Source organism: Stegodyphus dumicola, chromosome 11 (assembly GCF_044657685.1).
Source record: "Stegodyphus dumicola isolate Sdum_Otavi_A_Nest chromosome 11, ASM4465768v1".
In the NCBI taxonomy this organism is placed as follows: domain Eukaryota; kingdom Metazoa; phylum Arthropoda; class Arachnida; order Araneae; family Eresidae; genus Stegodyphus; species Stegodyphus dumicola.
The window spans coordinates 17,954,168-17,977,667 of record NC_140778.1 but is presented as its reverse complement, the minus strand read 5'-3'; the positions used below and the strand labels follow the sequence as shown (position 1 = coordinate 17,977,667).

General features: G+C 34.0%; 1 protein-coding gene across 2 annotated transcripts in view; it reads right to left on the bottom strand.

The window, feature by feature from the left end:
* The window catches only part of LOC146993816 (protein FAM200C-like), a 133,802-nt gene that overhangs the window by 106,685 nt on the left and 3,617 nt on the right, over window positions 1-23,500 (bottom strand). Inside the window, exon 2 of one of the 2 annotated variants that reach the window (XR_015043811.1) lies at window positions 19,464-19,652. The exons of the other annotated variant lie outside the window; for it this stretch is intronic. The gene's annotated coding sequence lies outside the window, so the exon portion shown is untranslated. Of the gene's footprint in view, window positions 1-19,463; window positions 19,653-23,500 lie in introns of those variants that run through there. 2 annotated transcript variants of the gene reach the window in all.

Here is a 23,500-nt window from a genome sequence, read left to right as displayed (position 1 = left end):
AGGAGTAGTTTCGAAGAGTAGTTCAGGAGTAGCTCGGGACGTTTTGAAAAATATATATACCATCTGGTGTAATAGTTAATTTAGCATTTTTAATTACGTCACATCCTACAATACGAGAAAATTGCATAGAATGATTTGGAACAACTCTAATATTAGCCGAAAAGTCCTGGTTATCAATGTTGATAATTGTTTGAAAACAGCGAATAATAAGAATTTTTGAGAATCTGAAACCAGTTAACACTCCAGAATTATTTGATAGTTGTGGGGAACCAAGTTGAATCCATGTGTTTTGGTTCAGTAATGTGACCTCACTTCCAGTGAGGAAATCCAGAACTAATCCAGAAACTGTGCTATTGAGTATAACGACAGTTTTACACATATTACCGTAAGAGGTTTGTATTTACTTCGGCAGGTGGAGTGGAAGTCTCATTTGGGCGGCAATTCCAAAACGACCACAAGTTAGACACTTCGGGCCAAGAGAACGAACGATTAGGACAGGACCGTGAGAGGTGTCCGACCTCATTGCAGTTAAAACAAGTTTGTGGTTTAGTTTTAGATGGACCAGTATTACTAAATTTCGTGTCGAGTTGTTGGTCTGAATTTTTTTCGTCTAGTACCACGTCTGGGGCCATTATATGTATTTTAAAAGTTTGATGGATGAGAGATATTTGTATGTCTAGTCGTAACTACAGATTCATAAGTGCGTAGCTTTTCCTTGAATTCAGAATATGATTTTGCACCGTATAGAATAATTTTATCGGATGGGGTACTTAGTATACCTTGAATGGTATACTGAATGACAGAAGCCTCGTCGATAACACCGTCACCACGATTCGCAATTTCGCGCATTGCGATAAAATATTGCATAAAGCTTTCATTCGAGCGCATTTTTCTTCTTTCGAGTTGTTTATGAATTTCAATAGACGTAATTTTATCGGAGAACTCATTAAGTAATACTGTTTTAAACATGTCGTATGAATGGAGATTCCGTTGTGACAACAAAAAAGTTTTAGCAGTACCCACAACAAGTCGTTTCGCAAAAACTAATTTTTGGTGGTCGGTAAGATTTGGGAATAATTGGAAATTATCCTCTATATCGTTGAAAAAAGCACGGACTAAATAGGAATCATTGCCTGAAAAGTTTCTGCAAGTGTTTGAAAGATCTCTCAAAATAAACCATAAGTCATGACTCATCTCGCGAATCTCGGTGCTCGCCGTCATATAAACACCGGAGCGACTTGAATTCAAATTTACTACTTCCGCGTCAGAAGAAACAACGCGATTTGGGCTTGGCGCCGTGGAAGGAGAGAAAGGGGGAACAGAAGAACTTAGACCTACAGGCGTCGGTGTTTGAAATTGAATGATCGTCATCGGATAAATAACTAACATCTAGGGAATTGTGAAAATCCGTCAGATTAGTGAGCGCATGAAAAATTTTTCACATAAAACATCTTTATTAGTGGTAGCTTCCAAATGCAATAAATTAGCCACTGATATAAAATCTGATAAATAAAAATCTTTTAATAGAAGTTCTTTATGTTTTGCCAAATCGAAACTGTCCAGGAACGCAGCAAAATTTCGCATTCTCTTTCGCGAAGAATGATCAAAATCGGAATATCCGAGCACGGTATTAAAGAATTTAATAACTCGTGTTGTGCCATATTTAAGAAAATTCGCTATCAATGGGATATCACCTAATTTTAGGGCCATAGTTCTTTAAACAGTAAAATAGGACAATATGAATATGAAATAGGGTATGTATGAATGAGATTTAAACAGTATAAACACAGCTTAAAATCGTAATACTAAGAAATTATGAACAAATCAGGGGAAAATGGGCCTACCTAACGTCGGGGCAGTCCTTATAATCCAATATATCGAATTTCGAATTTTAAATCGAATTTCGATTTAACGTCCAAAATCAGAAGAACGGACAAGTAGCATGTAACGTCATTCACATATGTCGTCCAGCCTGAAGAATATTAAATCGTCATAAAGGCACGTCTTCATTCACATATGTCGTCTGGCTTGAAGAAGAATATTAAATCGTCATAAAGGCATGTCTTGCCTTTGTTAGCTTTCTGAACGTCTTCAGTGATTGCTGGTGTCTAGGGTTCGATTAACGCATGCAGAAAAGGCACGATCGAGCCCCCAAAATGTGGGGAAAGGCAACGAGCATAGTTGATAACACACATTTATTACTATTTACAAATATAGATTACATTACGATTACAATTAATGAAAATGGTATACGAGCGATCGAGCGACGTCTGTTCCGCTCGCCAGCTAATCCTCGTCTTCTCCCGAAGGCGGGAAACGCATGCTGACGCAATGCATACATCACACAGTAGGGGAATATCATGACATAACATTTCCCACATTATCATTTGTGCAAAAAATTGCGAAATGCTAAATCTCAAGTTGAAAAATTAATTTTAAGACTGATCTTACCCTTTTCTGAACTCGAACATTAACTCCGATTGGTCGTTCAACACAAGACTCCGCCCACTAATCCCTCATTTCACAGCTAAAGTTACGTTAAATGCGTCATTGCAATGATTCCTTACTCATTTTTTTACTAACTCTGATTTTTTTCTTACTCTTCTGTTTATCTCAGAGATTCGTCTCTCCTCTCTCTGCTACTGCTCAGCCACGTTGGCTTTTCTATTTTCTGTCCCCTTTCTTTCCTTTTTGTTTTCCCCCAACGCTGTACTTTTTAAATTCCTCATCTGATGTGGAGGTGCGTTGTTTTAATCCACAGGTACTCCGAAATGTGTCCTCAATTTTACTGACATTCTGAACCGACCCACCTTCCGCTTTTTCTCGCCTTTCGTTCAGTTCCGCCTTTCGTTCGATGCACGAGTATGGAGTATAATTTTTAATCGATGCACGTCATGCGCCTTTTAACCTCACGACTAGTTCTTAGTTTTACTGTGAAAATTTGTATATTGTTTGTTTAATTATTGTAACAGTTCATACCTATATACTTAATTCAATGTCCGCTAAGAAAAGAAGGCCAAATGTTTCCGGTTTTCAAGACATTTGGACGAATGAATGCATATTCGTACATAAAAAGAGTCGTGTTGCATGCGTATTAGGTCTCTAAGCTTCGTATGTCGCACCTTAAATATACAAAGACATTTTCAAACAAAGCATCAGTCCGCATTTCAGAATTCCGATCAGAAACTGTAAGTTATAAAAGCATCGGTTTCTAGTGGATGAAACAAGTTACATTTTCTGCGAAACAATTGTAACTAAAAGCGACGAATGTAGTTTCGCAATTGCTCATTGTGTAGTTGGAAATGGCAAAACTTTCACAGATGGCAAATATACTAAAGAACATATTTTTAAGAACTGTTGAAATTGTTCAGCGGTTTACCAAATCCAGAAACAATATTACCTTGAATCAAAAAACATATCGGCTTCTGCCTGAACTATTGAAAGACGAATAACTGAAATAGCAGAAAGTCTAATAACAAAACTGAATTCTGGAGTACATGAAAGTGTTGCATTTAGAGTTGCGCTTGATGGAAATACTAAAGTGAATGATGTTGCTAGACTTCTTTCATTATTATGTTGTAATTGCATGTTGTTTATTTGATTAAATACGTTTAAAAGATACATAATACATAATATACGTATAATTTAAGTATTTCATTAATATTGATGGGAGTGTTATTTTTTATTTTGTTTATTTTTATAAATAAATGCTTTCAAATAATGCGTAAATCTATAATAAAACTCTATATCCGTGTATTTGACCTCTAGTCCCTACACCTGCACGCATTGCTGCTGAAATCGAACTGTTTCAGATATTGATTACTGTCCGCCCCCTGAATCATATTGGTAGATTGGTCTGGCACCAAGGAATGGAACAAAAAAAATTAACGAAACTGTCATCTCTTTTATAATATTACCTGGACACAAACAACAGCGTGTTCCAGAGTGAAGTAATGGCCATCAAACAAGCTCTACTTACGATAATCCAACAGCAGCAAAGAGACAGCTTCATTGTAACAGACAGCCTCTCCTCGCTATATGCAATTGTGAACCCTGTGCACAGCTCCCCGCTGATTGCAGAGATTCAGACACATCTGCGCGACCACAGCCATCTGAACACCAGGATAGAATGGACCAAGGCCCACGTCGGCAACAGGCGAACGAGCAAGCAGATCAACTTAGGAAGGAGGCCGCAAGAAACATCAATGCGGAACATATCACCATCCCATGGCCAGTTTCATATTTAAAGAAAAGTCTGAAACACAAGGCAAAATCCATTTGGCAGGAGGAATGGAATACTGGTGAGACAGGACGCCGTGCTCACTATCACGTCCCTATACGGTAGACTCAGACCGTCTCATAGTCTCATGCGCAAATGGTCCGATACATTACCAGACACGGTCCTTTCCCCGTGTACTATAAAAAACACGGGTCGCACAAAACTCACATTGTATATGTGGTGAGATGGATGATCATTATGTTACCCAATTCCCGCTTACAGCAGATCTGCACCTGCCAATTCCAACTACACAAACACGCAGGCTTTCTGCAGATTTATGGTTAAAGACAAACATAGTGTCCGAAAAATCAACCAGATAGTTCATAAACTCATGAACTTGGGCACAGACTTATGTCTAATCTAAAGCAAACGTGCTAAGATATGATATACAAATGCAAGGTGGAGTGTGCAACGCCATTTACCATGCGCCATGTATCGTGTAAATTAAAAACCATGTCGTACAAACTCCATGTATATATAACTATCGGCATGATGTGCTACGAGCAGCTCACAAACTAAAACTGTAAATATTGCAAATAAACTGAGTCAGTAATGAACATTACGCACTGAGGTCAGTTATCGCGCATATAACTAAGCACTTTGCAGCGCGTATAACTGCCTTCAACAGAACAGCAAGGTGTCAATACTGGCAAATTACGCAATGCAGGACAGTTCATGTACTACGCGTACTAATACAATCACATGCATATAGCGCGACCTATTCTAAGGTGCGAAATGTACATAATGGAGAAATGCGCAGATGCAAAATCCTGCAGTAATATGTTAACTGTAAATGCAAAAGTAATCTATGTATATTAGGAATGACAATGCAATCCATTATATGTTTTTGTACATGGTAAATATGTTAATGTAATGATTAAGCAATGCATTATAAGTGTAAAGAACTTTGGTATAGAATAACATTGTAAAGCTTACCTGTTTAATTATAAGGAGTAATGTAATATACACATTCGTATAAGTTAGTCACTATGATTTATCCTACATAATGTTTCACCTGTGCATAACAAATTCCCCTGCGTATAACTTAACACGTATCATGTATATACCCCCTTCTATGTATAATGTTTTTCCTATGTATCACTAATTTCCCTGTGTATAATTTAATGCGCATCCTGTGTTTAATGCGCAGCCAGTGCAAAACAACATTATTACATTCTGATAATAATGTATCTGTTACCAGTATACGGTATATTAGGAAAGAAAATTAATGTAATAAGTATTGGCAAGTTAATGTAATGTTAAGGTAAGGCGTTATTTCGTCTTATCAATCTGATGTGTAGAATATAATGTAATGTGTAAACCATGTATCGCAATATGTAATATGTAGTGTAGTATGTACTGATAAACTATCTTGTTAATTTGATATGTAGTACATTATCTAATACGTAAGCCAAGTATCGTAATATGTAATGCAATCGTAATAGTGTCATACGTATCATAATAAATAATGTAATATGTAATGTAATCGTAATAGTGTCATATGTATCATAAAATATAATGTAATATGTAATGCAATCGTAATAGTGTCATATGTATCATAATATATAATGTAATCGTAACAGTGTCATATGTATCGTAATATATAATATAATATGTAATGTAGTCGTAATAGTGTTATATGTATCATAATATATAATGTAATATGTAACGTAATCGTAACAGTGTCATATGTATCATAATATGTAATGTAATATGTAATGTAGTATGTACTGATTAATAAGCAACATGACACACAATGCAAAGCCCAACTGAAACAATGTGAATCCAAACTTTATAATAGTATTATGCATAACGATGTAGGCAGTGTATCGAGCAACGGGTACAATTGGCATGGTCCAGATGACAATTCAATACGCATCCAGTGTATAAAGCCTATCATGTGTATAATTTATCCTGTATAATGCAGTACCTGTGTATAACTAATTTCCTGTGAATAATTTAATCCGTATCGTATAACCCCCTATTGCGTATAATGTTCCTATGTATCATTAATTTTCTCGTATATAATGTAACGTGTACCCAGTGTATAATGATAATATAATGTGTATCCTGTGTCTAATGCGAATCCTGTGCAAAATAACCCTTTCATAATGTACCAATATAGGGTTTATTAGAAAAGAATTTTAATGTAATAAGTTGATGTGAAGTTAATGTAATGTTACGGTAAGATATTAATTTGATATGTAGTATATAATGCAATGTGTAAATCATGTATCGTAATATATAATGTAATATGAAATGTAAGATAAAGGAGGACGTAGTGCTGTACTGATTAACCCAAATGGTTACTACTGCAAACTGAGAGGTTTTCCTCCTTTTATAATATTTTTAAATCGCGTGCGAGAATTTTCTGGTACTTTCTCGAAATCAAAAAGACATATTTATTTATTTAATGTTAAATGCACGTGCTCTTGTATTTTCAATTTTCCGGCTTAGCTTTCTTCTTTTAATATTCGTCATGCGTTGCACTGCGCGGGAAATAAAACCATTTAATTTATAATTGAACTAACATTAGCTTTTTAAATACCAAATTCGTAACAGTATCAACGTTTTACGCAATCAAAATCTTTGCTGTTCATTGCGCATTTGATATCCTACATTCCGCCTTATCTATGCTACAAACTGTTGCATTCTACGGGTTTTTGGATTGGGAGTGATGGATGACACCTTTTGATGAAGAATGAAAACCGCAATTTATTCGTCAGTATTATGCAGGAGATTCCAAAGGGCACGTTTACAGCCGTCGAAAAAATACGATAAATACGTTGAAACAATCAGTAACACAGCCTTCGGGCTATCAGGCTTTAACGGTGAAGACAGTTTCATGGCAAAGCACTAAAGTACAGCTCCCAACTCGGCTGATCGCTCTCAAGCTAATGTCTGAACTCAAAACACTAATACTGAACTCAACACATTCAAGATACTTTTCACGATCAATGGCTACTCCACGTACAGGCAGTGCATTTATAGCTTTTGACCTGCCTTCGAGAAGACCACCAAGAGTGGATTCTCGGGAAGACCGGTAAGAATTCGTTCTAGAATGTTCTCTCTCCGTCTTTAGCATATCGACATTTCTGCCACCAAATGGGCGTCTGCGAGGCAAATCCGGTAACCCTGTCCTTCCTTGGCACTTTCTGGCAACCCTTAACTCCTTTTGCGAGGAATCCAGCTTACCGCAGCTGGGCTTTGCTGAACAATATGTATATATTGTTACAGATTTTGTATATAGATAAATGATTTTAATGCAATTACATGTAAAATTGTTATATTTCTTTTGTATAATATAACGTGAAATACCTAAAGTAGTAAGATATACTGGAAAGGTAAAAATACAGTGCAAGTCCATTAACAATGAACAAATGGGCATCTTAGTAGTTTGGCCAGAAATCGTCAAAACTTGGTGAGCATTTAAGAACAATTTGGTCCGGTCCCTGTATTACCATAGAAGATATTGTATTGAATAAATGTAATTCATCAACATATTTCCTGCAACCGTAATTCTACTCTCATATTGCCTTCCAGTAATTTCGGGAACCAAAAGGAATTAGAAATATCTCGGTAGCCAGATGCGAACTATGTAAGGCTGGTGAAAGCATCTGCTCTTAGTTGTTGTCAGCTGTTAGCTCAACACGAATTCCGAGAACTATCTCCGGCTTAGATTTGTCTTCAGAGATATAAAAATATATATAAAATATATTGCGTTATATAAAAATATATTGCAATATATAAAAATATATATAATATATAAAAATATACTGCAATATATAAAAATATATTGCGTTTGGTTTAATTGATTGCACTCTGTGATATTAGAAATAGTCCTACAACTATTTCTGTGGAAAGATACAGATATCTAAAGTGTTTCTTTGATAGAAATAAATTTTATCAACTTATCATCGGACCTGTGTTCTTTCACTATATTGCAAACCGTACGCATGTAAAAATATCTATATATCTGTATATCTATCAAAAGCATATATCTCTCTATATATAAGAAGTAAGAAATTTAGAACCATACCCACGGAGACTCAAAAGCAATGAAAGAGAATATCAGTAAAATTCAAAATTGCCTATAAATAAATAAATAAGAAAAGAAAACAACCAATAATCCCCAAAACGAAAAAAATGATTGATACAAATTGGAAATACGAATTAAATAAAAATTTAAATTGGTAAAATATCTATATATCTGTATAATTATCAAAAGCATCTATCTTTCTATATATAAGAAGTAACAAATTTAGAACCATACCCACGAAGATTCAAAAGCAATGAAAGAGAATATCAGTAAAATTCAAAATTGCCTATAAATAAATAAATAAGTAAAAAAAAAACAACCAATAATCCCAAACGAAAAAAAACTTATTGATACAAATTGGAAATACGAATTAAATAAAAAATTAAATTGGTAGAGGAATGTAATCAAAATCTAATTCAACAATTATCAAGAGAAAGTCTTTTCCTTGGAAAACCACTGCGTTTCTGTTCATACAAAATTATTTAATTATAGCAATTCACTCGAAACTTTTGAGCTCCTGCTCAACGACACTTTCAAAAAGTGTCTAATTCCTTTTGCTTTATTTGACTTCGGGATTTTTCATATATAGGTGTGTTTCTGTATATGTCTTTTGCGTCGAGGAGGAGCTTGGTGACTCTAAGTTTTCTTCTGGTTTGGTGACTTTTCGTTTATTTTTGCATGTTTATGGCAATTGTAAATTTTTCTGGTATTGCATTTCATTTCTTTTGAGTCTTTGTGGATTTCGTTCTAAATTTCTTATTTCTTATCTGCAACTGATTAATTTTCAGCAACATATTGCATAGAAAAATAATGGAATAATTTTCTTCTAAAATAATAAAAAAAAAAATTTGATATATATATAAATACGAGGATCAGTCAAAAAGCTAGTTTCGTCGCTTAAGGAATAAAAACTGGATAGAAATTTTATACCTTTATTTGTATCTTAAAGTTTCATTCAAAGCCTAATTTTCAACTCAATTACTTCGGTTGTTTCAGCATTTGTCGAGGCGTGGTATAAGTTTTTCGATGCCTTCTGCAAAGAAATCCCGTCCAATGCCCGATAACTATTATTGTGTTGCAGCTTTCATCTCGTCATGCAACTGGTATCGTTGCTTTGGAAGTTCTTCTTTTATGCCACGAAAAACATGGAAGTCACACGGTAAATAGGTATGAGCTATACGGTGGGTGATCCCACATTTCCCACCTAAACCTTTACAGGAGGTCGAACGATTGTTTTGTTGCATTCGGCCTTGCATTCTTATGCAGGAACACAATGCCTTTCGAAAGTTCACCCGGCCGTCGATTTTTAAGTGATTGTCCGAATCGTTTTAGTGTTTCATAATAAGAAGATTAATTTTCGTATTCCTCGTTATGAACTCTGTATGCACCAAACCTTCTCTGCCGAAAAACAGCGTCAACATTGCTTCTCGATCAGCTGGAACAGTTGCACACATTTTTCGAGTCGGGAAAGTGGAATGCTTGTACTCGACGGAGGTGATGAGAAGTGGTGAATCCAAGACTCATCAAGCTTCTTTGAGTAGTGCGAACAGCGGAGTACCTGGACTGTGGCTACCTTCCTCCATCCAGTAACTAGTTTTTTGAGAATTTACTGAGAAGTAGCGGAGGTGCGTCTAAATGTCGAGGAATGACAAAAGTTCTAAGCATAAAACTACTGCTATAACATAGCACATCTCTTACGAACGATGCATGTAAGGCGAGCTGTAGAATTGAGAAGACTTATCTCTGGTCATAGTTTCGACAGAAAACTCATTTCTTTCCTTTTCGTAACGTCGCAGAAATTTCAGCGGACCTTCAAAACGCTTCCTTTATTTTCCTCCATCAGTAGACGAGGCACCCATCGGGTACAAACTTTATGAAATTCAAGCTAATCGGCATTAATTTTATGAACGCTTCCATAAAAATAACCCGTTCATAGATTTCGCTACTGTAATGCGTCTCTTAGTAACAATGCATTCATTCACTCGAGCAACAATTTGAGATTTTGTGGCAGTTGATAGTGTTCTCTCGCGCTCAGCGTCGTCAATATCTGCACGTCCGGTTCTCAAACACGTTGCACCACTTCGTGGTAGCTTGACGTGACACTGCATTTTCACCATAAACTGAAATTTTCATTATACAACTGCCGATAAATTTCACATTTCTTTTAGTCTACAAAAAACGAATCACTGCACACATTTTCAATCTGGACGCCACTTGCAGCTGCCGAGACACGTTTACGACTGATTATCAGATAAACTAAAATTGCATTGTGAAAGCCACTATGTCACACGATAGAGCTAAACGTCTGAACTGGCAAAACCCGAAAACTTTGCAAGAAAATTTCTACGAAGGGAAGCAATTAAATTTCTGACTAATCTACGTGTATATAATATATATCTACGTCAATATTATTCTTTGGGTTTGCATTTATGCAATAGCTAAGGTTGGCCACACATACAAAAAACCCAAAATTTCTCACAAAATTGCAGCTCGCATAGGGGTTCGCAATAGACTGAATGCAAACAATTTCGTTGAGAGGTTGATAAAATTTATTTTATGAAAAGAATGATTTCAGAGTTCTCGAATTTTCCACGGAAATACTCGTGCAGGTATTCAGAGTAACACTTAGTACAATCAGGCGTTACACATTAGACTGCTAAGAACGTCAAAGAGGTATTGAAAATGTAGAACATATAATTGTACTGAGGCATTGTTGATGGTGAAAAGTTTAATTCTTTTCACGTTGGATGCAAAATCGGAAGCTGTGCTGTGAAGCATCACTCGGTTAAATTCAGACGACTCAGGCGAACTCAGTTCGCGAAGCGAGCTTCCACGCGTCAGCGCAATCCCGTACTATGTCTTTAGTGATCTCCTAGCTGAAATATGTCTGAGCATAAATGAGTACGAATGTGTTGAACTAGAAAATAGCAATTATGACACTCAAAGTATTTTAAGGAATTATATGTGAGTTGATGCAGGTCTTTCGCATAATCAAGTAGAAAGATTCTCTGAGGAGACGTTGTTTCAAGTTCCGCATTGCATTGCCACTCATATGGGTGGAGCATCACTTGGGAAGCGTTTTGAGTGGCTGAAAGAGAGCATCAAAGTAAAAATTATCTGCTCAGTCGGAAAGAAGTGTAAGTGAGTGATAATTATTGAGCTGTCGAATTTTAATTTAAACTGGGCATTGAGTTTCTTTTTAGTATTTTGTATGTACGTATTCTTGAGCTTGATCAACCAATCACAAAAAGTGATTAAAAGATATTATTATCAGTGGGTGTTCTAGTAGCTGATCTATAAGTAGATCACTGGGCGGTAACGTGATAATTTCAAACTGCTTCTGCTGTAAAAAGAAAAGGGACGACACAAAGCGCAGGTTTTTTTTAAGTACAAAACGCAACAGAAAAACAAGGGATTTACAATTTATACCAAAGCCACCACTCAGCCTAAGGTAGGCAAGCAGTTTTCTTAAAAAGCACACGTCATAACGCATGAACTACAAACGCACTTTATTCTAATTTTAAAACACATATAACGCAGGACCATACGAAAAAACCAGTAATTAACAAATTGGATATAAATGTTTTAGTAATAGGTATCTCAAACTGCAATTACAATTTTAAAAATTCATATTAACCTCAAATCGAACCCAGTTTTCATGTCAGATGCATTTACTAAAAATTATTTAAAATATTATTGGAATTTGGAGAACTAAGTTCCCTAAGTATTTGACAGTCGAACCTATATAAGCTGCATTTATTCGTTTAAAATTAATAAAGTGTTTTTACAGATTTTCTAAAAAAAAGTTATCAGATGTAAATGGTAATGCTGATCGGTATCAATGAACAAGAATGTCATGCATTTTTTTTTAAAAATGAAAAGAAATATTTTTGAGGTTTCCTGCGCAAGTAATCCCCAGTTTTAATGTTTAGTACTAATCTACACATGTTTGATGTAATTTAGGACACTCAACTAAATACGGAAAAACGAACTGTGAAAAACTTCATCTGCATTTCATAACTACACTTTTTCTGCTAAATTTTGGGACTTGATTATACAATCGACATTATACAAGCTACAATATAGGTAAAGCAAAACTACGAAAGTAAGATATGTTAGCAATGATTTTAATGCATTGTCATATAAATAATCAAATCTGTAACTTCATATCTTTTAATGAAGATTTATATCAGAGTTTGTAAACTTTCAGAAAAGTTACGCATTTATGTTTTTTAATGGTATAAATATAATAAAGTATATAAAAGTGGACTCAAACCAGTAAAACCTTAAAATTTCTCAAAATTCGTGCCATGATATTTAAATCATAATAATGATAATTAACTGAAGGAAAAATGTATTCACTGACGGCGTAAGATTGCTTCGACGGCCTCTAGTTTCTCAAGCCACTGAATTATAGGATTAGTGCTTTTTGTACTATTAAATACTAATTCTTAATAGAGTTTCAGTCTAGAATATTGTCGCTACTATGTTGAATCATCAGCTCGGAAATCACGCTGGTTTTGTTAACCTCAGATAGCGCAAACAGCGTGTCAACCTTATTTGCAAAGTGCCTTGTGTTCCATATAGGTGATAGTATGACTTACCACCCAAAATTTTAAAGGACAGCAACGCGGGGCGACAGAACGGAGAGTCTGTCATCTCTCTTCCACTCCCAACATTTCCTCTACAGAATTTTCATCTCGTTCTATATTTAAAGTGCACATGCGGCAAGCACTCCATGGTTTCTCCGGGATTCGAAACCAGGCACTTGGGTGCAGCAGCGAGCGTCGCTAGCTGCTATCCCAGTTGGGGTGTGATAGAAATAAAATGACCAAGATCAGGCCGGTTTCTCTCATAGTTAAATATGTATAACTGATCTTACTCAAAATTCTGACATGCGCAAAGGATAGAATACTTCAAAATGCAACTGTTAGTGAAACGTTTGAAATGTTATTTTGTCTCTTGATTTTGTTACACGTATATTCTTGAAAATCCATCCCTACACAAGGATTTTAGAATTTCTTTAAGAATCCCTCAATTTTGCATCATGATGTTGCAGAAGAAACAATTCAAGTACGAAAGCAAATAGTAGAAACAAAAATAAACAAACAAAACAACAAACAAAAAAACTCTAATTTAATTCCAAAGCCCCCGCTGTTCCGAAAATAGACAATCCAGTTTCATTTAAAAAACTGTGAAAAAATACTAATGATAGAGTTTGTGATGATCATAAGCTACATGTACTGCAAGAGTATATCGAACAACTAGTAAGTTAAAATCTGTATATGAATTTTTCATAAATTACAATCTTAATCGGTAAGTGTAATTTGAAAACAAATCCATGGCAGCATCGAATTGAAATCGCTTTCCATGCCAGATGCATTTCATGAAGAAATTTAAAATTTGAAGAACTAAATTTCCGAATTATTTGAGAGCCAAACCTGCATACGGTGTATTCACTTGTTAAAAAGTTACAAATTTTCTTAAAACTTTCTCAGAGGTAAGTGTTAACTTGATTGGTAGCAATGAACGAGAATACTAATCCATTTTAATTTATATTACTTTTATAGTAATCTCTACAAGTCTGGCATAATTTAAGCGACTCAACTAGGTACGGAAAATGGATTGCCACTGTACAAAAAGCTAATCTGCATTTTCTTACAAGACGATTTTTATAAATTTAATTATTTTAATCAACATGTCTGTAATCAATGTGTGCACTGTTTTAATGACCGAACTTCCCTGAGACTTCGGTCATCATTACACAAGCTGCAATTGAAGTAAAACATATTTCTGAAATAAAATATTCTAAGGACAACTGTAAACTCAAGTCATATAAATAATCAAATCTGTATCTTTAGATCTTTTAATAAAATTTATGTCACACTTTGTAGATTTTTCAGAGGTATTATTCATGTTCGTTTTTAAGGGTAATCAAATAATATAAAACTTGGCTCAAACCAAAAGCCTCTATGCTGCAGCTGCTGAATGCCTGTATTCCAGCGATTATTTTAGTATGAGAAGTTTGTTTCTTTGATTATTTGCCAGGACAAATATGCAGATTCGTGTACTATTGGAGTACCTGAAAAATAAAATGATTGGGCCTTTTTGCTTGTAGTGGGAGAACCCATCAGAAGCCAAAGGGTAAAATTGCTGAAGATTGGTAGTTTGGTCCAGGTCGAAACACACCAAAAAAATAAGACGGATTTTCGTGAATTTAAGACATGTACAGGATTTGCTGACAAAATTATTATAATACTTAACACGTTATATTTACAAAATGTTTTTGAAACATTTTGTAAATATAACGTGAATTTGAAAGTTTATGGGAATGTCTTTACAGTTATTTAAATACATATGTGGATAAAACCTTCCTAAGGGAGTTTAGATAAGCGTACCTGAATGAAATATAATTCAACGCTTCAAAGCCTCAGTCAATTTTGTTTTTTGAAAAATTTCAAAATCTTCAAACTGTTAATTGTTTTTTTTTCTTTGTTTATTTGTTTCACTTTAAGAATGCGCATTTTTGCTTAATATTGAGAATGTATCTCTAAATAAGAATTGAAGAATAAATTTAAATTCTGCGAAGTGTTGAATGATTTTGAAATACGCTCTAAACCATATTCTCAATTACGTCCTGATAATTTTTGCGGGGATCGGCAAGCAGAAGAAACAATTTAACACCAGCATTACGGAATTTTCCGTACACCTGTTGCTACGATCAGCGATAATTTTGACCGCTTGCTCCGAAAAGAAGCTCGCTTTTTGCTAATATCATGCAAATTTAATGCTTATAATGATACATTTTATTTGTTTAGTAAGTAGAGAAAATAAAACGGAATAATTACATGCAACGAAAAGATAAGTTAATGTAGCAAATCGATGGATAATTTAATTTAACAAAGAGTTAAAAGAGAAAAAATATCACTCTAGAAAAAACGGAACTCCCTTTTTTAGCGAGTGTAATTCTGCACTTCTGGTGCTCCCTTGGCAAAGTTCTTGGTGATGAGACTGCTGAATGACCAATAGGCTCGACCAAAGTACCAAAGTGCCTGGTAGGTAAGGTAAGCATGTTTTGAAATTTTGCAGAACATGAAAAAAAAAATTAAGATGATTACTAGAATAACAACTTCACTGAAGCATAAATTAGGCAATTATTTAAATAACTGTCTCATCATTCATTTCATTTCACTTCATTTGAATTCCGAAAACGTTTTAAATAAAGGTTAAAAACGAGCTTACATGGAAATTCTACGGCTGTTAACACTTTTTTAAGCATCTGCGATTAAACTGACTTAAGTGACTGTGATATTAAGGATAATTTGATATATAAGTTTTTACAAAGTTCATTATTAATCTCAGTTTGAATGAAGAAGTAGAATTTAACCAATTGCGTCGCTTTAGTTAAAGTCTCTAGATTCGTCCCATTCTAAAAAAAAAATCTTTAAAACCATATTGAAGTGTAGAAAAACTATTCTGAGAAACAACCTCGAAAATTTCTCTTAAGCAAAATTATCGAGAGATTGTTTCGGATTTTTTCCCAAATATCATATTTAGCTTATACAATTTCTTTCTGGATTACAAAATAAATTCACAAATTTTAAACATAATTTTCGTTATTTTTTAATTTCCATCATACATGCTGTCTTATATTTTATGTTTAAATATATTTAAAACATATACTAATTAAATATACCTAGATAATATATTCCAAAGTTTATCTACTCCAAAGGCTGAACCGAGACCTCAAATAAGAGATTACTTGTTGATGAAGCAAAACTAAGCATTCCTTTTCAGAAAAGAATGCTAAAATTTTATTCGTCAACAAATGTTTATATTCCCTTTGTAACATACATCCCACACAAACAATCAAATTAATTGTTCTACGTAGATTGAAGGTCATCGAAAAAATAACAACTCGCCCAATATAGACATATGTAAATATGAAAGTAGGCATACGATTATTGAATTCTTGAGCTTTTCAAATAAATAAAATTTTCATTCATTTCCAGCTGTAATCTTAGGATCAAAAATGAAGTCATAGAAATTCTGAGTTTCGGAAGAGTATAAAAGAGTATAAAAAATTTCTGTTTAAAATTCAACGTCAACTTATCATCGTATTGCCGGAAGTATTATAGGTTCGTGTAATTTTGCCGGCTCCTTGAAAAATTAATCCTAAGGTACATGATAATAAATAATTCCAGACGTGGAAACATTTCACTATATAATCTAACTTTTACACGATAATTTTATCTGATGCAGCAGTTCTTTTATATAATATAATTTTCACTAACACCTACTTTTCAAGTGTTCTATTCGTATTTGCTCATACCACCTTATATATTGTCTTTAAATATATTTAAATCTTATATTAGTTAAATTTGCGAGAAAATTTATTTGAAAAATTTTCTACTACAAAATCTGAAGCTTATAACTCTAATCAACATTTACTTTAAATTTGAATCACAGAAATTTAGCTCAATTATTATGTGAGCTCTATAATGTTATACGTATTCAGACATTTGCGTAAGTCTACAATCTGCAAGCCATTATGTTCTCGAAGCTCTGTAATTCAGGTAGAACAATTACTTTGATTGTCGCCGGGTGAAATCTGTTGGAAGAGGGATCTGTTCGTTTTTTGACGAATGAAAGCTAAGCATTCTTTTAGCAAATTAAAAGAGTAACTCTTGTCATGCAGATGCAAATTTATTCGCAGCATATTATGATAATTTTAAGCCCTTGAGCATTCTAAATAAAGAAAATCATTCATTTATCTCCAGCTGCATTCTCGAGTTAAAAAATGAAGGTAAACAAATTCTGAGTTTCGGACGAGCATAAAGTAATTACACATTTAGAAAATTTCTGTAATCTATTAGTATGATTATCTAACTCATAAACCTCGGTAATGTAGCTTTAACAGTAATGTAGCTGATAACATTTTTAACTTTCAACAAAGATTTGTGTTTTTAAATATTTGAAATTTAACTATAACAGAAAACAACCTCATCCTTCAGTACTTTTATTACAAGTCATCTTAGATCAGTGTTACATCTTTTATTTATAAACCACTAGATAGTTTAATGAAATTTAATTGGATTTTATCAAACTCTATTTTTAATTACAGTTAAATAGTTGTCAAGGGCATTAGTTTTACAACAAGTTAAGATAATTTTTCATGTTAGCCGTTAGGGCTCTCTAAATAACCGGAGACCGAAAGTCCCCGAAATGTGTTAAGGGAAAAAAGTGGGATATCCTCGAATTCTCTCCCCCCCCGAGGTGCTCTTCTTTAAAACTGGGGGCAGAACTCAACAGTGTCCTGTTATTACCTGTATGGGGCACCAGCTTATTTCCAACGATAGGAGTAATCATGATTTATTGCCACAATGAATTTCGTGGGCTTGATTTGATTCCAATAGATCTGTAAAATCAACAACTACTTTTATTTCAGCAAGTGATCGTTTTAGATCACTGTTAGATCTTCCATTATAAACCACAAGAATAGCTTAATGAAATTTATTTGGATTTCATCAAACTCACTTTTTGATTGCAGTTAAATAGTTGTCAAACGCCTTAGTTTTCCATTAGGTTAAGAAAAGTTTACATGTTAGTCGTAAGGTTGACTGTTCACAGATAATTCAACTTTGGAATACGTTTTACCGAACTCAAGGGGACACAGTTTGCAAATTAGTTTCCCGGGCGGTTTGCGCTACCTCAAGTTAATAAAAGGAATGTGATTTCTGAGCTGATGATACAGCATAATAGAATCCATTACCTACCAGACTGAATCTCTGTTACGAATTAGCATTTCTAAGTACGAAAGAAATACTAATCCTATAAACCTGTGGTCTTTCTATAAACTGGAGGCCTTCGAAACCATTTACGCGGCCAGCGAATATATTTTGCATTCCGTTAATCATTATAGCATTAAATTTTGAGGAAAGAATTTGAAGATATTTTAAGATTTTACGTTTTGAGTGCATTTTTACATTAGTTTGATTACCATAAAAAATGAACACGAGTAACCGCTCTGAAAATTTAAAAACTGTAATACAAAACGTATTCGAAGATTTGAACATGCATAGTTTATTGTTTTTACGACTTGGCATTAAAATCGTTGATAGCATATTTTATTTTCATAATTATGTTTTACTTTTATTTCATCTAGCATACGGATCATTAAAATCTGGTCCACAAATCGATTGCAGACGTGTAGATTAAAAATATTAAATTGAACAAAATCTTGTAACACATTGCAGATCAATTTTGTTTCACAGTCAGAATAATATTTCCGTATTTAGTTCATTCACGTAAATTATGTCATACATATAGATATTAATATAAAATTTTTAAAACTGAAACTTTGTTGCGCAAGAAATCTCAATTATCTGTTTCAATTTCTGTTCAATCAAATTTCTCTTTCTAAACAAATGTCTGATATTATTGTTCATTAATCGACATTTATGTGTAAACCTTTATAAGAATATCTGTTACAACCCTTTAGTATCTCTGAAGCAAATGAATGGAACGTATGCAGGTGGGACTGTCAAATACTTCGGAAATTTAGTTTTTCAAACTTAAAAAATTTCAAATTTCTTCATGAAATGCATCTGTCATGGAAACAGGTTTCGCTTCCATGATGATATCCCCCCCGGGGGTCGACGTAGAGAATTCTGCGAAACTACTGGCTAGGATCTGTACCTAGGCAGTCTCGGCCACGGGGGTATAAAATCTATGAACTTGGTGGTTCTGAAGGCTCTGGGAAAGGTCACTCATTGACCGGCCTCGGAGTCTGGCATGTCCTAGCGCGGCGTGGTGCTAGTAACCCGGGGGTTATCCCCCGGGGTCGCTGGGTAATGTCCCGCTGCGACGGGCTCGCCCGAGCGACTGGCAGGAGCATTAGACGACCGGTGCTGCCTGGTGTCTTATCCAGGTGGTGCGCGGCTCTACTGGAGGGCAATAGTGGAGGTTGAACCTCCACGACGTGCCCAAAGGTAGAGTCGACCTGTAGTGAGATTAAGTTCCTCGGAGCAGGGCAGCCGAAATGCTATAGTTCCATGATGATATGGATTCTCAAAATTACGTTTAGAGCTTGAGAAGGTACTTATTATGAAGAATGTTACAACTAATCGTTACTTACCAGTTTTTTCGTACCATCTTGCGCTCTATGTATTTTATACTTGCATACGCCTTTATAAATCACCAGAGTACTCCTGAAACCTTTTAAAGGAACCTGCGTTGCTTCTTGTAGGCAGAGCGGTGGCTTTCGAATAAATTCTTGTTCTCATTTCTTCTGTTTAGTTTTGTACTTGAATGTTTTCTTCGGTTTCCCGTTACCTGGAAAAGTTATCAGGGACGTAACTCAGGAATTTGATTTAGTGCTTGTTTGACGATGATCCAACACATCAGTAATCCAACACAATAAACTTGACAGAGATTCAACGAAATTCTAAAATCCTTATCTAGAGGTATATTCTCGATATTAAGGTTTAATGCATGTTCCTCAAGTGAAACAAAATTAGCAGTTTGAAAATTGCTTATCTTGGGGGTCCCAACTGCAGGTTAAGCTTTACGCTTCCTTTCTTATTTAATAAAAAATATGCTTAGTAAAAAATTATTTATGCTTTTAAAATTTTAATTATGTTTCATTCAGGAACGCTTTTCTAAAGCCCCACAGGAAGGTTTTATCTATATGAGAATTTAAATAACCGTAAAGTCTTTCTGATAAACCTTTCAAATGCTAAAACATCTAAGTTCCAGGTGTTAAGAGTTAAAAGAGTTTTGTCAGCAAATTATCTATATTTTTTAACCTCACGAAGGTCCATCCTCTTTCTAGTTGTGATTTGGCATGGATCAAACTACCGATGTTCACAAATTTACCACTCGGCTGCTTCTGGATACCCCAATATAAGCAAAAAAATATTATCTAGCAATCGCATTCGTTTTGGTAACCTGAGAGACTGCAAACCTTCTGGGAGCCTAATTTGCAAACTGTATTAACATGAGTTGAGCAAACTTTATTACGAAGGAAAACAACCTGTAAAAATGTGAACACTCAACCTAACAACTAACGTTCAAAATTATCTTAACCTTTTGAAGAAATAGTGCCCTTAACAGCAATTTCTTTATATTATAAAGCAAGTTTAGTGAAAATCTAAATAAGTGTTGAGTCGCTCTTTTGGTTTATAACAAAATACATAATAAAAATCTAAAACTATGATTTTTTTGTAATAAAAATATTATGACCAGGACGAAGCTATTTTTCTTGTAGTTATATTTCAAATATCTATAAATACAAAGTTTTATTCAAACTTAAATATGTTATCGGTTTTCAATACTGTTAACTCTTACATAGCTTACGAGTAACACAGCCACTATATAATTTCTTTCCTGAGGTGGATTTAGCAAGAACATCCTTGTATTGAAACAGTGGCGATCATTCCACTAGACGAGCTAAATTCCTACTTTTAAGCTCTGCCACACTGAGTGTAAATTTGTATAACGTTCTGATCTGAGCAAAAATGGATAGATGAGCAAAGTAGGGTAGATCACCTCGAAATGCAGAAGTTAGAGAAACTTATGAATAGTTATTACACATTTTCTAAATGTCAAATATTTTTATGTTCGTTCCAAACTCATAAATTGTTTGCCTTCACTTTTGAACCCAAGGTTGCTGCTGAAAAAAATAAATGTTTTCTTTTTTCTTATTTAAAAATCACAAAGACTTAAATTGCTCATAATATGCTTTAAAGAAATTCGTTTCCTTATGAAAAGATTTACGAGTTTAATATACAAAAAGCTGAAATTTTATTCATCAGCAAATGAACACATGATTACAGGCTCAAAACATCGCGGGAAAAATATCCTCAAGGGGAAAGCAAAGCAAGGCGAAAACTTCGCCGTAGAAAATCATCATGGAGGAAAAAAGCATGGAAAAAATATCGCAGTTCTAGAACATTGCGGTACAAAACATCGTCGAAGAAAATTAAGCGGTTCAAAACTTCGCAGTTTAAAAACATCATCGTCGAAAATATCGCCTTAAAAAGTAAAGTAGAAACCGTCGCCTGACGGCCGCGTTTAAGAGGTACTAATGCTTATTCGCGGATTGATTTTTAAGCGCGAGTAAGAATAAGAATATTTTTACCTCTATATTTCATAAATTTGGATTTATTAATTTTTTTGGCTAAAAATGCAAGATGGAAAATTTTGCATTCGTAAGCTGAAAATAAGTAGAAATTTCATGCTATGCACGACTACGTACTTAATGCCACGTTTTCAATGGAATTTAAATTTATGTAGTTAACTATTAAAAAGTCATTATTGAATTAATTTCTTTTATAAAGTTATATTGGCAGTTCTTCATGCAAATTATAGTTTAAAACATTAGAAAACGGAAGATGAGTAATTGGATTACATTACCTATAAAGTGTTTATGCAGCAATTACCAATTTGTTAATATGATACTTTTTGAGTAAAAATTAAGTTTTTTTATTTCTGTTTATTCGTCTTCCTAAAAGTGTAATTAATCCTTTTATATACAGCCTCGTTTGGATGTTGCTGCGATTCGTTAGTTATCGTGAAACATGTCGGTTGGAAACTACGTAATATTTCAGCACGGAATTTGGATTTATTGGGTTACTGCAAATTACATTAGGGCTATCTGCCTAATGTAATTTGCAGTAACCCAATAAATCACCACAAAGAATCGGGAAGCCTTTGTGGTAAACGTTCTCAGAAAATGCCTCGTACTTACATTATATATTAAGAAAACCACAAAAATATAAAGTGAGTTCGTGCGCTAGGGAAAACTACCAGCTTTCCGCGATCATACCCATTTGAATAGATTATTAACGGCAACACATTCATTTTCATACGATTTATTACGAAAGTTCAAATTTAAAATTAGATCTATAAAATATAAACTCAAATATTTACAAAAAATTACAATAGCAATAAATCCTCTTGTCGTCTATCCACCTAAGACGACCATTGTTTCTGAGAATATAAATAAATATCGATATTAAACAATGCCTCTCTAAGATGATTAAATGGATGGCAGACGAGATTTGGAATGGGCAATGGTTGCTTTAAAGAGGTTGTTTTATGTTTAACTTTATATTTAGATATTTGTATAAATAATTTTAAAATATTATTAAAAATTTCCAGAGAACTTTTTTTTGAACATTTTTTAATTATTGTTTGAACTGTTACTACGAAGTGCTCAGTTATCCATCTTTCTTTTACGAACACTTCTTAAAGTCACCAGTATAACTGTAAAATTTTGCTCTCAAATTTCATCTTTCTACAACGATTAAAGGAAGTATTGTAATTACGATAAATTTCAGGTATCACGTAACTGCGAAAATATCCATTTTGTTTAATTCTGAATCCATTTAGACGATTTTTTGTGTATCATAGCATAAGGACAGAATAAAGGATTCGTTGTTTCCAAAATAGATTGTAAAATGTATTCAAAAGGTACCTTTTCCACGACATCTGTACGTATGTAGATATATATGTCTGTGTGCGTGTATCTCGCACAACTCCAAAAACGATTAACCTAGAGTGTTTGAAATATTCTATATATACATGCAGTTGTTCTCCTCCTTTTTATATTGCATACAGCTGTACCAAACGTATATGATATACTCATAAATCTTATTCAGCTTAAAAGTCTCTACCCTACCTTTCTTTTCGCAATCGTTATCGTTGGTACTAATCATATACTTCCATTTATCGAAATGTTTTAAATAGCGAAAATATTCATGTTTTAGCAATGTCAAATTAAATTTTTTTTCGACAAATAAGTAAATCGAAATTTTAATGCAGTCTTCCTGTTCTTAGACTCACATTTGGGAATGTTTTATACTCGTTATATATATATATATATATAAAAAAAAAAAAAAAAAAAAAAAAATTAGAAGAAATTAACTCTTTTACGACAAAACTTGAGCAGTATATGTAATTCGAAAATCTGTAATTTTCGGTGTCATTTTCAACTTTCTTTTAGGGATCAGTTATCCAAGTTAAAAAGTATAATTCCAAAAATAAGTTTAAATGATGTGCAGAAAAAGTGTGTATAGTTTTATAGGCCGTACAAGGAAGTTATGCGGCGTCCGCATCAGATTTTTTACGATAGAAAGCATTTAATTTTTCGATTTTTTTATTTGAAAAAAAAATTCAAA